General features: G+C 53.8%; 1 protein-coding gene across 1 annotated transcript in view; it reads right to left on the bottom strand.

Annotated features, from left to right (window-relative positions):
- PITX3 (paired like homeodomain 3) overlaps positions 1 to 10,431 on the bottom strand; it is a 33,236-nt gene extending 22,805 nt beyond the window's left edge. Inside the window, exon 1 of the mRNA XM_074999451.1 lies at positions 10,191 to 10,431. The gene's annotated coding sequence lies outside the window, so the exon portion shown is untranslated. The remainder of the gene's footprint in view (positions 1 to 10,190) is intronic.
- Between the last annotated feature and the right edge of the window lie 3,676 nt (positions 10,432 to 14,107).

Genomic DNA, 14,107 nt, shown 5'->3' with positions numbered 1-14,107 from the left:
ACTGAGGCAGGCTATTAATCACTGAAAGATAAACAGCAGCAGCAAACCAGTTACCCAGAGTACAAATCCCTCCCAAAACAGGAGAGCTGTCTGCGGTCCTCTCCAGCCTCAGGCTGGGCTGGCTGAGCAGTGTGTGCGCAGGCACAGGCGCGATGAAATAATTCCCACCCACAGCTCAGGCTGAGTCACAGTTTACAATAAACCCTTTTTCTGGGTTTGGCTTGTGCATTCCCAACTGCCGGGGGGCTCTCCCCCAAACTCGAGCACGCCGGGAGACGGCACATCTGGCGGCTTCGGGACACGTGTTCGCCTGCCAAAGCCCTCGGTATCCCTGAGGTTTGAGGGTTGTTTTTAGCTGTCTGCTGATGTGGCTGGTCGAGAGGATCCCATGGCACCCGCAGAACTTCCTGTAACTCTGGTTCGTCATTGTGAGGTCCCCTGAAAGTGCCCCTTTAACCCCTGGAAAAGCGAACTCCCAGCCTCCGGGAGACAGAAGGACAAGCTGACTTTCCAGCCATGTCTGACTCACGGGCGTCCCCTGGCCTCCCCTGACAGTGCTCTGCTGACTAGGCCTGGGAGTCAGCAGCCCGTGTCTGGTCCATAAAACAGTGCTGATTAAGCTGACCTATCGGGGCGCTAGGCTTCAGTTCATTTCTGCCCTTTCAGGTCCTTCCATAAGAGGTAGCAGGGAGACGCATGTCATTACCAGACGCCGCCTCATGCATTGCTAACCAGACAGTGCCGGTGCTGTACGTAGCTCAAAGGATGGGCCAGGCTCACTCGTAGTACCAGACTTGCTGCTGGGGAGCAGGGGTGATCATTAAACCTTGGTCCAGGACAACAGAGGTGTAATAAATCACTGAGGACCTGTTGCGGTGGGTTGTCATGATTACAGTGGAAATGTCCCAGGATTGACAGCTTCACGCGGGCATGGTCGTGGCAGAGAATTACAGGCCCCTTAATTCTATTCTGTGCTTATTTGATGGTCGGGACTGTGTGCCCCAAGGGAAGAAGTGTGAATCCCATCCTAAGGGGACATCCACCCCAAAAGGTCTGGAATGGGGGTTTATGTGCTTCCTATAAAATCGTGACGCGTCTGGTGCCCTAAGCAACACTCACAGCTCCAGTGCAGCAAATTGTATGGGGTCTAAGTGAATTTTGTAATCGAGTAGAATACAGCATGTCCCTTTGGTGGGATATCCCAAAGTTGTTTGCAAAGTAATAGGATGATGATAGGAAATTTTTATACTCTTTAATTCTGCTGTTCTGACATCTCAAGGGAAGTTCTCTCCCACCTGGTCAACCAAAGCAGGAAATGTAGGTTTAATTCCTTACCCATTGTAAAGTAGTTACTAAAGCCTGAAACCTGGTCTCCCTGCCTTTTTCCTGCCTTAATGATATCTTTTGCAGCAGATGGTTAAGAATCCCCAAAACCCACTGTAGACTTCATTGTGCCGGACAACTTTCCTGCATGGCATGCGTATACTTCGGCCTGGTCTAGCTATGCGACGTTTGCCGGCATTGCTTTGTCGCACGGGTGTAAAGAGGGGTGAGCCCTGACCACCAAAGCAGTGCTTTCAAAACCCTTAGGGTGGATGTGTTTATACCCGCAAAATGGTTGGAGCAGGCGGGGGTTGGGGACAGACCTAAGCTACGCCAACAAAAGCCCATTTTCTTTGCCAAAAGAGCGCAGTGGTCTAGCTACTCTGCCAAACCAATCCTAGCATAGAAATGGCACATGGCGACCGGGGCGACAGAAGAGTTTTCATAAAGAATGAACTGTGCTCATTTGGGTGGAGGAAGGGGGAGACCTGATTTACCGAGAAAATCTTGAGACTTAAACAAATGACCAGGAAAGATGGAGAGAGATTCAGTGTTTGTCTAACCTCTCCGTACCCATTGCACTGACCTGTATTCACTGACGCTACAGCCCTCAGCCACCCGTGTATTCCTATGGATTTCAAAGATGTTATTCACCAGTACAGCCGCGGGCCCGGCTTGTATCCACACGGTAGAAACTGCCCAGCTGAAGCTAAAAATGTCACAGGAACTCTGTCACCCAGGTTGAGGTGGAGGCGTGGTCAGAAATGAAGCTTGTGCACAGAACCATGCTGAGAAATGAGAGCCAAACACCACCTGTTCAAGGCCTTTCTCCTCTGACAACCTACGAGCAACGTCGGATAGTCCACTGAATGAAATGTACGAGAACAGTCTCCTCCACTCGTCCAAGGAAGATTTAGGGCCATGTGTTCTCTGTGCGTATATGTTTTGCACTAATGCAATATTTTGATGTGATTTTTTTTTTTAAAAAAAAACCCTGAAATGATCAAACCAGGACATCACTTAGGTGGACACAGTTACACTGCTATAAAGGTGCTTAAATTAGTATCACTTATGCTTGTAAATGGAGTTTTGCAACCAACTGATAGTGGTACCAAAACTGTAGCTGAGGCTTTAGTATTGACATATATTACCCTTCGTCCAGCCATGCAACTTCATCTGATGCCACTAAAAGCTTTGTATGTAGATGGAAGGCTGTCTATGAGTCAGCCATTACTGAAGACATAAAAGAGGCTTTACAATTGGTAAACCAGCTTAAGGCAGCTCTTAATCAAGAGAAATGAGAATGATGCACAGCACTAAAGGTAAGAAACAATGAGCCATGTAATTTGCATGTATTGCCCTCTACCTATCCCTCGCTTTGGTGGAGGGAGTGCTGCAGGAGCCGGTTTTATGACCTGCCAGCATTTGTAATCCATCTTTTTTTTTCCTCTCTTTGGAGAGAAAAATTCAGAAAAGGGATTGCGACTTACCTAAACATTTGTTTTGTGAACATCAGCAAAGACCAGCACAGGCCAGGGGTGCTGGGTTTGTGGTCGTGCTGCCCTTTTATTTCCCCCCCCAGAATCAGCATGGAGGGGAGCATCCGGCAGCGTCTTGAAGGGAGACCATTGAAAAGGCCGGTTTGATCCCCTCGTTTGCTCGCTTCCCCAAGGACCGTCTACAATGGTTACTGCAAGATTGCACAAGAGGGTGGTGTGCTGTGAAGGAGATGTGCAGGCTTAAAGGGAAACCCCCACGGCACTGGAGGGTTTCGAGTCAAACGCGTCTGGCAACAAGATTTCCCGGGCACGTTTTTTCAAGCGATTCATGCTTAAAAATCTGGCAGTGTGTGCATGACATGTACTGATCCGCGACCGCCTGACAAGAGGCCAAGCAGATGATCTCGGAGCACAGTGTTCAGAAGGAAAGGGGATCAGAGACACTCCAGCTGACCGTCCCTCGGTTTGTCTGGCGAGGCACCTCTGTGACCTGTGCTGCAACTTGCTTCCCCCACTCCTGAGTCGGACGGAGCTGGGGTTTGCGGACCTTGCAACATGCCCTGAAGGTCAAGCTGTTTCCCCTGTCGTTGTCTGAGGGGGTAGGGATGCAGGTTTACCGTTTGTAATGGGGAGGGGCGTCCTTGTTAGCTGGACCCGTAATTCCTCCCGGAACAGTTCTCCTGCTTGCAGGATTGTGTCTGCTGGCTGGCTGATATCTTGCACTGTAAATGTGCCAAATGACGGATGTTTATAAGGGGCGGGGAATAGAGGGGATAATTAAATACTACCCATAACTATTGCCACAAAATGCATCAGTATAGGGTCTAATCCTTGTCACAGAATACATCAGTATAGAGTGTAATCCTGTGTTATGAACACACTCAACTCCCTGCGGAGTACACCCTCCATTGTCCTTGATTAGGATCCCCAAGATAACTGCCTCCCACCCACAAACACCCCTCTTGCTTGTGGTTGCAAATTAATATAGCCAATAATCATGACACTGAGATGATAGAATTGCACCACCTTACAAAGTGACCTGTGCATGATTTGTAAATATCCAGCATTAATCAATTTTTTGTTTGTTCTCCGTTTGCGGTCTCTGTCATATGATGTTCCTACATTTGAGCCTTGGAAGGTGAGAAATGTTGGACGCATAAGAAAAAGAGGCTCATGTCCATAATTAATTTGTCATACACTTATTGTCCCTAGGAAAATCTTTTCAAAACAGTTAAACTGGCAAAGGGGAAGTTCTGGTTATGTCCACGTTCGTTAAACAAGTCACCATTTCCTCCTCCTGGAATTAAAATCGTTGCACAGAGAAATATCTTAGCCTCATCAAAATCAAGATGTGTAATCACTCCCCATCTAGCGTAACGCACACTGAGTACGGATTCCTAAGGATTTGTCCCCTGCATTCACTGGTAGGGGTGCATAATCCCCAGTTTGTTCTAGTGTTAGCAGACAGCTGAGCCAAAGTACTCAAGCGTTCTGAATAGGAGGAGGCAGAGGGCTTGTTTTGTTTTTTTGTTTTGTTTTTTTAATACCATCATTTAAATGCACCAACGAAAACTAATCTACACAACACTTTTTTCAGCTTGACATAAAAGTGCATATATGACTCTTTATCACACACCTACAATTTCCCTTGACCTTAACATGGATTCTGTACACAGATCAAAAGTATTACATGACTCCATGAAACAAACAAACCCAAAGCAGTGACTCAGATACAGTCCAGTATTTAGGGTCTGTAAAATGAACATTACTATTAACTTCACTCATGCCAGTACCAAAGCAAATCTTATACAAAAACCTCAGCTTCCCATAGAAATGAGCCAGAGATTCATTTTAACAGCAAATTAAACAAATACAAATGTCCCTGTCCTATCTACAGACCGCGAACGTAGCAGCACCAAACACTCAAAACCAAACCTAATGGAACAAAGGAGAAATTAATTTCCTTGTCCGAGGACAGAAACAAACTGAAAAAACAGCTACAAATAATTAAACCATTTTAAGTGTTCTGATTGTTGGTCTTTTTAGGAAAATGGACAAATGTGTTAAGATAAGATTTTTAAGTTGTCAGATTCTTTAAATTCACAAAACAAGGTGGCTGAATTTCCCCTGTCCCTTACAATCATATATTCTAAACAAGGGTCACATCTATCATTTAGCACCCTACGTTTAAGGATTGCTAAGAAAGAATTGTTATAAAATATATTGGGTGACTCCCTGATGCCGCTGGGTTAGCTAAAGAGGGCATGCAGACATCCAGGAATATCTTCAATTAAAAATGTGACTTTAAAAATGTAAGTGAAAAGTAATTTCTGGCAGTATGCTGGCTCCTCGCTGGTTCATTTAACAATCACACTTTCCAGTGTTCGCATTTCTGTCCCCTTCTGCTGGGTGATAGGCCAAAACAGAGAGAGGAACCAGACTGAATGTGGCCCGAGCTAGCAGGCAGTACTGGGTAGGCAGCAATGTCCCCTCATTTTTTTTCCACATATGTGTGGAATAAATTCTGTTATGTGCACTGCCAGAAGAAGGACATGTCGCAGGCTGTGGGTAGTCTGCTTATCAGCTGAGTGACAGTTGACTCTCTCTCCTGGGTGGCCACCCACAGGCTCAGCTTACAGAGAACGCTGGAGGGCAGATCCCTGCATTCATGGGAAGCCCCACTGACCTGATGCCTGTATGGAACGGTTTGGAGGGTTGGGGGTTCTGGGGGGGAAACGATGAAACAGACCCTACGAAGGACTATCGAATGCATACAATCAAAATGCTGAATCAGAGCTGTTTGGCCAAATGTTTAGTTCCTGGGGTCTGAAGTACTGGAACTTTTTTTAAGGCAACCAGAGTTTTTAAATCGGTGTCTCTCTAACTCAGGATGGCTCAAGTAACAGCTGATTTTAGGGGCCCATGTGGGACACTAATGGCTGCAGATACGTCTACAGCACAAACACAACAATGTGCCTGCAAGTCTCGGTGCTGGGGAAAGGGACTTCAGTGCGCAGGGCTTGCGGACTGGGCTAAAAACAGCCGTGTGGCCATTTTCACAGGGGACGGAGCCGGAGCTCTGACAAACCCGTCCCCCACTGCCAATGGAGAGCCAGGCTCTGCTCTGAGTCAGTCGTCCTGGGCTCTGAGGCTGCTGCTATGGGAGAGGAGGGGTTGCAGGGCAGACGTGGCCTAGTGTCCCTGCCTGCTTCTCCAGCTGTAAAACAGGGATAGGAGCACTTGCCCTCCACAGAGGGTCTGTGAAACGTAGCTGCTGCTTGCACAGCAGTTAGAGACCGTGCCTGGCACACCAGCCCTGGGTTCTGGCCTCAGCTCCACCCCCCGGCCTGCACGACGACCTCAAGCAAGACCTGTCCCTGCTCCATGCCTCAGTTTCCCCATCTGCAGAAGAGGAAGAATGATACCCGCCTCCCGGGTAAAGCACTTGGAGATCTACCGAGGAAGCGATATGCACGCTCTGGGAAGCATTGTTAGGAAAGGAAAGGCACCTAAGCACAAATTCAAGGCAGGTGTGCCCGATCCTGTGTCCACTGAAACGAGCGTCAAAACTCCCGCTGGGTTCCTAAGGGCAGGACTGGGCATTTGTGAGCAACTGTACAGGGAAATAAGCTGAGGGGGATGCCTGGCTGTCCCCGCTGTGAGAGAGGAAGGAAGATTTCTCGTAATAACAATAAATCTCTCACCTCCTGCTTTTCACTCGCGGATCTCCCTGCACTTTACCAAGGTGGTGTGTACCTTGAACCCATTTTACAAATGGTGGGGCCCAGGGAAGCTTTTAAAATCCAGTAATTACAGGTCATTTCTCAATAGCTCTCGAAAGCTAAAGAACAGCTCTGTGGCCCCCACAGAATGACAACATTTAAAGAGTCAACTGCGCTACGTACTGTGTGATGCCAGCCCTGTCTCTGAAGGGCTAACAGGACTTCTCTGCTCTGGCTAAATTATATTCATCCCCTTTAGTCAGACAGAGATGTCGATTTCAGACAACTCCTTTGAGAAGAGCCAGGTTGCCCCATGGACTGCTCAGCCTTTCTGTGTTGATCCTTCAGCAACCAACTAGGGGCTCCCTTAAATGCATCAAGGAGTCCAGAGGCTAATAACCAGCTTCATTCAATTCCCAGTCACATTATTATCCAATCTGCCAGAGGCATTAATATTCAGAAGTGAAACGGGAGGGAGGGCAAGGGTGCTGGGGAGGGAGGACAAGTAGGAGAAAGGGGAAGCGAATGGCAGCCCGGTATCATCAGAATCCTCTTTTCTAGGCTTCCAGCAAATCCCTGCCGTGTGTTGACAGAAGAGTGTTTCAGAAGCGCCATGGCATTAACTTTGTTTCCAGTTTGTAAACACGGGCCGCCAGCAGGCGAGTGGGGTGCTAAGATGCTAAGCAACATTGGCTCCCACGCTGCACCCAGCCCAAAGACAATGCCCCCTCCTGCCAGCCGCTGCGTACTCCCAGTGGGCTTGGCTCCTGGGAGCCCCCCAGGTAACTAACAGCCTTTATCTCCCTCTTCTAAAGGGGGAAAAGGTGGAGCCTCCCCCCGATCCAAGTTACTCTCCAGTATTTTTCTAAGCTACCTTATGGTTCAAGTTTCCTTTTTGCATCTGCAATTGTTTCCTTAGGGCGGGGCTGCAGGGCCTGCCTCGCGCCCCATTCTCAAACCAGGCCAGATTCATCTTGGTTTTCTCCAGGGCTCATCTGTCCCACTGAGCCAGGATTCACATTATGGTTCACATCCTGTCCATGGGAGTTAGGGATTAGGCCCCGTAATCATCTCACCCTCTCTGCCAGGTCTCCTATTTCTGGTTCCTCTCTCTCTTTGGCAGAGTCCCTCTACCCAGCTCCACCTCTCTACCGTCTAGTTTTGGGACGCTGCTCTCAGACAGAGCAGAATTTCCTCCCCTTGTTCCTGATTCTATGCAGGGAAAATGATCAGCCGGTCCAGCGGCAATCCATTCGAGCTTTTAGAGCGATTGATTTACCCGCATTAGCCTCTAAAGCTAGCCAAGATGTACTGAAGGACCCTTACAACTATCTGTCTACCAGAGAAAAAGATCCCGGCTCTGAAGAGAAATAAAACGCAGCTCTGGGAATGTGACTGGGCTCTGAATGAAGACTGTGGAGCATCCACTGGTAGTTCCTCAATGAGCTCCGGTCAGGAGCTGTTACTGCTGTGAAAAGCAGGGCAGAGCATTAGCTGGCTCGGACCCTCCAAGGTCCTAATCCTGCCCTGCTGCGAAGGCCTCTGGTAATCTTTGAGGATCTGGGCCCTTCTTTTTCCGAAGGCGGTTTAGGGACGGCTCAGGCAGTTGTCAATGGAAATCAGGGCCTCGTCACTTACTCAAATTTACCCACATCCGTCATGTCCGTAAGTGTAACTATCTGACGGGGGTTTGGTGGCCTCAGTTGACGGGGACGGTTCCCACCGGGCCTGTGTCCAACACAACCACACATCAGCACCCATTTATATCACAGGGGACAGAGGCCAAGAATTCAGCATGTTAGGAAGGCCTAGCCCCGCTCTGCACCTCTGCCCCGGATCAAGCCGTGGCAGTCGGCTGACGACTCCGCCCAGCACTTTGCCCCCGGGGCTGCGCTGAAGGGGCCACAGGCGAGCGGTGGAAGCGCACGCCCCGCTAAGGGCCGCTCTCCGGCACCGGGACAAGGTCTGGCTTCGTCCCGGCGACTGTCACCTTTAACCTCGCGCGGGAAGCTACGGAACACACTGGACTGTTGATCTTGGCCCGGGCCTGGTCCACAGAGGAAAGCACCAGGTGCTTCTGGCTGCTCCACCCAGGAGCGAGCCCCTCCAAGGGTGGAACAACAGTCACCCATTCGCCCCCTCCCCGCTGGGGTTGGGCCTTGCTCAGGCTCAGCCAGGGTGCCTGGAGTCTGGCCAGCAGGGGGAGGGGAGGCACCCGTGGGGCTCAGTCGGCGGGGGGCCAGTTCGAGCCGTGCGTGCAGGGACAAGGCGGGGAGAGAACTGGGCTGCAGCCCCCTAAGCTCGGGCCAGGCTCTGCTCCCTGGGGCTGGGCAGGGCTGGGGCAGGGGAGTGGGGGCGCCCCCGCACACAACCCACCTGCCGGTCCCTCCCCTCCGGCCGCCCCCAGGCCGTGTGGGTGCGAGCGGGCGGCCCTGCGGAGCCCGGGAGCTGCAGTAAAGCAAAGGCCGGCGGAGCTGGGAGCCGCTGGCGCAGGGGTGATTGGCGCGCCGCAGCCAGCCGGATCGGGCCCTCCCGGGGAACTTCTGTCTCTCCCCGGCGGCTGCGGGAAGGGGCACGTTGCCCGGGCCGGCGCTCGCTGGAGCCTGGGGCGCTCGCCCCGTCGCGGCTGGTCGGCGGCCGGGAGCTACGCGCTGCAGAGTGCAGGGCCCGGCCGCTCCCGGCCCCCCGCGCACGGCCCCGGCCGGGTTGGGGCCGCCCCGCCCCCCTGCTCCGCCGAGCCCCACGCAGCTCCGCGGGCTGCGGCGGGGGAGGCTCGGCTCGGCTCGGGGCCGGGCCACGCCGGGCGGCCGCTGGGCTCGGAGCGACGCCGGTTTCTGGGCCCCCTCCCCGCGGCGTCGGGGGCCGGGTCCGGGACCGGGACCGGGACCCCTCTGGGCGCTCTGCAGAGCGCGCCCGGAGCCGGCCCGCGGAGGCACCTGCTGCCCGGGACACCCCGGCTCCAGAGCCGCTCCGCCGGCGCAGCCCCTCTCGACCGGGCACAGTCTGCCCCGAGGCAGAAGGGGCCCGAGGCCGGGAGAAGCCGGGGGCGGGGGGGGGACCCGCGGCCCCGCCAGCCGGACACTCCCGGGCGCCCTTGGCGAGGCCCCGGGCTGGCCACATCCCGGGCGCTCCCGGCCCTCGCTCGCCGCCCGCGGGGACTAAGGACCCGGGACTCGGCTGAGGCGCTTCCCCTTGCCAGGAGCGTCCACACACGGGGCCGGTCCGCCCCGGCCCTGGCAAGGCTGCGCCCGCCCGGCTCCCTCCCCCGCGCCCTCCGGCGCCGGGCGCAGCCGAGTCACCCCCGCGCCCGTCTCTCCCAGCCGCCCCGCCGGACGCTGGCGCGTTTTTACGCGCGGCGAGGAGGGCGCGGGGAGCGGAGGTCCCGGCTGGGGCGGGCGCAGGGGTTGGCTCCTTCCGTGAGCGCCACCGCTCCAGCGGGCCCGAGCCGTCGGGCCTCTCCCGCGCCCCCGAGCGCCGCGCCGCGAGCCGAGCGCATGGGCCCGGCCGGAGCCTGCAGGGTGGCTGGGCTCAGCCGGCCCCGGGCCAGCCCCCGCCGTGCCCCGCCGCCGAGGCGCCTCGCGCGGCGGGCCGGGGGCAGGGAGCGGAGGGGCCGGGGAGCGGCTGCCGCAGGCGGGGGGTCACTTACAGCGGCTCCGGATGCGGCGCTGCCGGTCGGGCGTAATCCGGGGCAGGGCAGGGCGGGGCAGGGCCGCTCAGACGGTAAGTTCCCCGGGCTGGCTGCGGGGCGCGGGGCGCTCTGCGGGCCGGGCACTCATGGGGAGCGGCGGGCAGAGGCGATCCCCCTGGACTGACTCCCATTCACCGGGGCCATTCACTTTATGGGAGGCAGCGGGCGCCCCCAGGCAGCGGCTCCCCGGCTCCGCGCGCTCCGCCCGCCCCAGATCCAGCCCCAGCCCCCGGCCGGGCCAGCTGGGAACCCTCAGGCACCGCCCCTGCCGCGGGCGGCCAATCACAGAGCACCGATTTGCATCCAGAGGCCCGCCCATCTCATTGACCGCCGGGGTGGTCAGGGTCGGGCCCCTCTGCCTTGATCCCCGCCCACCAGAGCTGCCAGAAGCAAGTGGCCGGGGAGTTTGTGCTCAGGCTGCAGGGGCTGCGGAGCCGCCGGGTGGTTGGGGGAGCAGCTGGGTTGCCCAGGGCTCTAGGGGCGCTGGAACTGGGGGCGGGGGTGCAGCATTGCTCCAGCGCCCCTGCAGTGCTCAGCTGCCCCCTCACTTAGCATCAACCAGGGGATCCCCCCATTTAAGGGTTGACTCTCCCTTCCCTTTGCTCCCCAACCTTTCACCATGGGCCCAGTGCAAGAGCTTCCCTCCAGTGCCACCGTCCCTGGGGAGGGCCAGGCTGGCCAGCCAGCTGACTTTGCAGAGATGGCGCATCTGGTGGAATTCTCCTGGCCCTGCCGGGGGCTATGAGGGCCCGCGGTGATGGCGTTCTTGTAAACCCCCCAGGTCAGGCAGGAAGGACGGTCACCCTTGGGTTCAAAGACCAATCTCAGCTTACTTTGTGAGAAATGTAAGCGGCACCTCTCCTTCTCAGCCCCAGTGTGATCCTGTTACCTGTTCTGCTCTGCCCTGCCTTCCAAGCCAGAAGGATGCATTTCTGTAGTTTTGCCTTTATACCTGGGTTTCCGGATTATCCTTCTTAGACGCTCATTTGGAGAAGATTTTGCAGAGTGTTTGTCACTTGAGGAAGGGAAAGCGCATCTCCATGTGCAGTTGTGGTGTCCATCTTCTCTGCCTCACAGAACGCCCCCCTGCACTTTCTCCCAGGCTAGGGTCACTAGCCCTGGAATAGAAGCGGTACTTTCTAACCCCGTTACATTGTGCCATCCTAAATATCTCCTAACGTTTACGGTTCGGTTCTTCTGCTGTTGAAGTAAAGAGCAAAACTTCTATCACTGAACGGTCCTGCAGCACCTTACAGGCTAACAGATATATTGGAGCATAAGCTTTCGTGGGCAAAGGCCCGCTTCATCAGATGCAGATACGAAGCGGGTCTTTGCCCAGGAAAGCTTATGCTGAAATGTATGTTAGTCTGTAAGGTGCCGCCGGACTTCTCCATGTTTTTGCAGATATATACTAACACGGCTACCTCGCTGATACCTGCCACTGAATGGTGATGCAGGGCCATAGCCTTGAGCTGAAAGCCCTATTATCTACACAGCCCATCCTGAGGTCTGTACTATAGTAATTCCCAATACTGCAAATACTTGTACGCAGCTCTGCTTCATTTTAGACATCTGAATAATGCCATGGGCTTCACTGGGACTCACAGATTCACAGAGTGATCATGTGTGCAACTGTGGGCCGGAAAGGCATTTTAGCTGTCACGTTCTCACCTAGGGCCTCTCTCTTTTCTTGGAGCACGCTGCGTGGAAGGTGTTTACCAGTGGAAGGTGGTACTGGCACCTGATGGGCAAATACCTATTTCTGCATTCATCTTTTCTTGAGGTCACTTCCATGTCAGCCTTTCTGGAGATTTCTGATGCCAAAGGTCACCCTCTGGCTCTCACCCTGATGTGTTTTAGAGATTAGGAAGTCATGCTGGAGGGAGGGGGTTTAACTCTCGGTGATTTACAGGCTGTATTTAGAGAGCCTGTTAAATGCATAACATGACATATGGATATGTACGGAAAGCGGAGTGTGCCCAAAGCAGTCAAATTACAAGCAGGCCGGGAGGAGCTAGGGGTTATGGATTAAGTTCAGTAATATGAACAAACATGTTTTTCCAACACGCAGTGCTATAGAGTAAAAAATTGAGTTCTTATCATAATACTGACTGTCATTGGAAGCTGCCTTTTTTTTTCATAAAATGCAATAATCTGAGGCTTTTTTTGGCATGTTATCACTATTGTATAACCAGATTCAGGGGCAACTTTCATTCTGAAGTCAGTAGTCATAACAGGGATGAATTGGGTTCAGGTCTGTATTTTATAAAACCTGAGCCGTAGGGATAGCCCAGCGTTGGCAGAGGGGCTGACTAGATTTAGTAGGTCTCTTCCACCTAACATTTGACTACATATAATTCAGTGAAAACCTATTTGGACAGAGGCTGTTTAGGACTCGGCCATTGCCTGCATTCTAAAGACACCAGCAGGTGGGCGTACAGACCCTATGGGGCCTAGGTGCTGTTGTGAGAAATGTGCAGGTGTAAATGTTCCTTTGGAAACATTTTGCGGTCTGTGATTTAGGAAGGCATTTGTCTGCCGGGCTGTTCCGCTAACACAGTTGGGATCTCATCCTTCTCTCTCAGTTCTTGACAGGTCCAGTCTTGAGGTCCTTGCTTACTTGGGCAACATGCCCGTAGCTCAGCATGGGACATTGGCTTTTGCAGAGGCTACAGGGTAGGGGTCAATATTTTTGCTCTCAACAGAATTCCGCACAAGACCTCTGAGCCTACGTCTACACTACAGCCGCCTCTCGACAGACGTTGCTGTCAGAAGAGAACTGCTGACAAAACTTCGGCTGGCCGATCGCGGCCACACTCGAAAGCGCGCTGCTCTGTCCATGTGCTCTGTGTCTGTTAATCTGCTCTAGAGAAGAACGGCGGACTGGAAGCACAGCAGCCAGGGCTGCCTGGTGACCCGGCAAACCCGTTAGTCAACAAAGGGGCCCCAGGAGCTTCCATGCAGCTTTTTTGTGGACGGATGCTGTTGAGAAAGGCGGTCTGCCTCGTGGGAGAGGTGCAGAAGTGCCGAGTTCTGTCACTCGTATGTTGCCAGAATGCTTTGTTCATGTGGACGCTCTGTGGGTTTGGTCGACAAAACCCTCTTGTGTAGATGTATCTTGAGGGAGAGAGTATCACACTGAACCTAACCTTTCCCCTGGGGATCCCGTTGTGTATGGCAAGAGTGGGAACCTTTTTGGGGCCTCGGGGCTACTGCCCCCCAGAAGAATCAGTTGGGCGCTACACAAGGGAGAAGCCAAAAAGCCAAACAAAAACCATCTGTTTGGTGTGGTCTCTGAGTGGGAACCAGAAAAAAGGGCACTCCCCTCATTCCTCTTGCAAACCAGCCCCAGAGCCTAGAGGCCAGGGCTGGTACATTTTGTGGGTCCCTTACGCGCTGGGGTGGAGCCAAAACGAGGGGTCCTGTGTGGGAGGGTATAATTAAGTGGGGTGTGGGATTCCCCTGGTTAGGTCGCATGTGTTTCCTGCTGTCTGGTAGTAACCCAAGATGGGTGCCTCAGTTTCCCTAGGCACAGCATCAGCACGTAGTAGTGATGGGGATTTGGGTGTGATGACTTCTCACATGCCCTTTGTAACCTAGGCAACCAGGTGACACCTTTCTTCCCCTGGAAACAGGACAAAGGAGGGAGGAAGGGCCTCACTGGATTGAATGGGAATCGGGCAGCTGGAGAGTGGGGCAGTCTGGTCTGGTCTGGTCTGGCTGAAGAGGAAGAGGGGACAGCTAGGGTCCCGGCTCGGGGACCCCCTTTGGGCTCCCTCTCCCCAAGAGGGATTGTACTGACTGCTTCTGGCTTATGCGCTGACAAGTCTGTTCTATGCCAGCTCCCTGTTGGCTAATAAACCTTCTGCTCTCCC

This window comes from Carettochelys insculpta, chromosome 7, assembly GCF_033958435.1.
Source record: "Carettochelys insculpta isolate YL-2023 chromosome 7, ASM3395843v1, whole genome shotgun sequence".
Taxonomy (NCBI): Eukaryota; Metazoa; Chordata; order Testudines; family Carettochelyidae; genus Carettochelys; species Carettochelys insculpta.
Note: the sequence above shows the minus strand (reverse complement) of the source record. Positions and strands in the feature narration are given on the sequence as shown.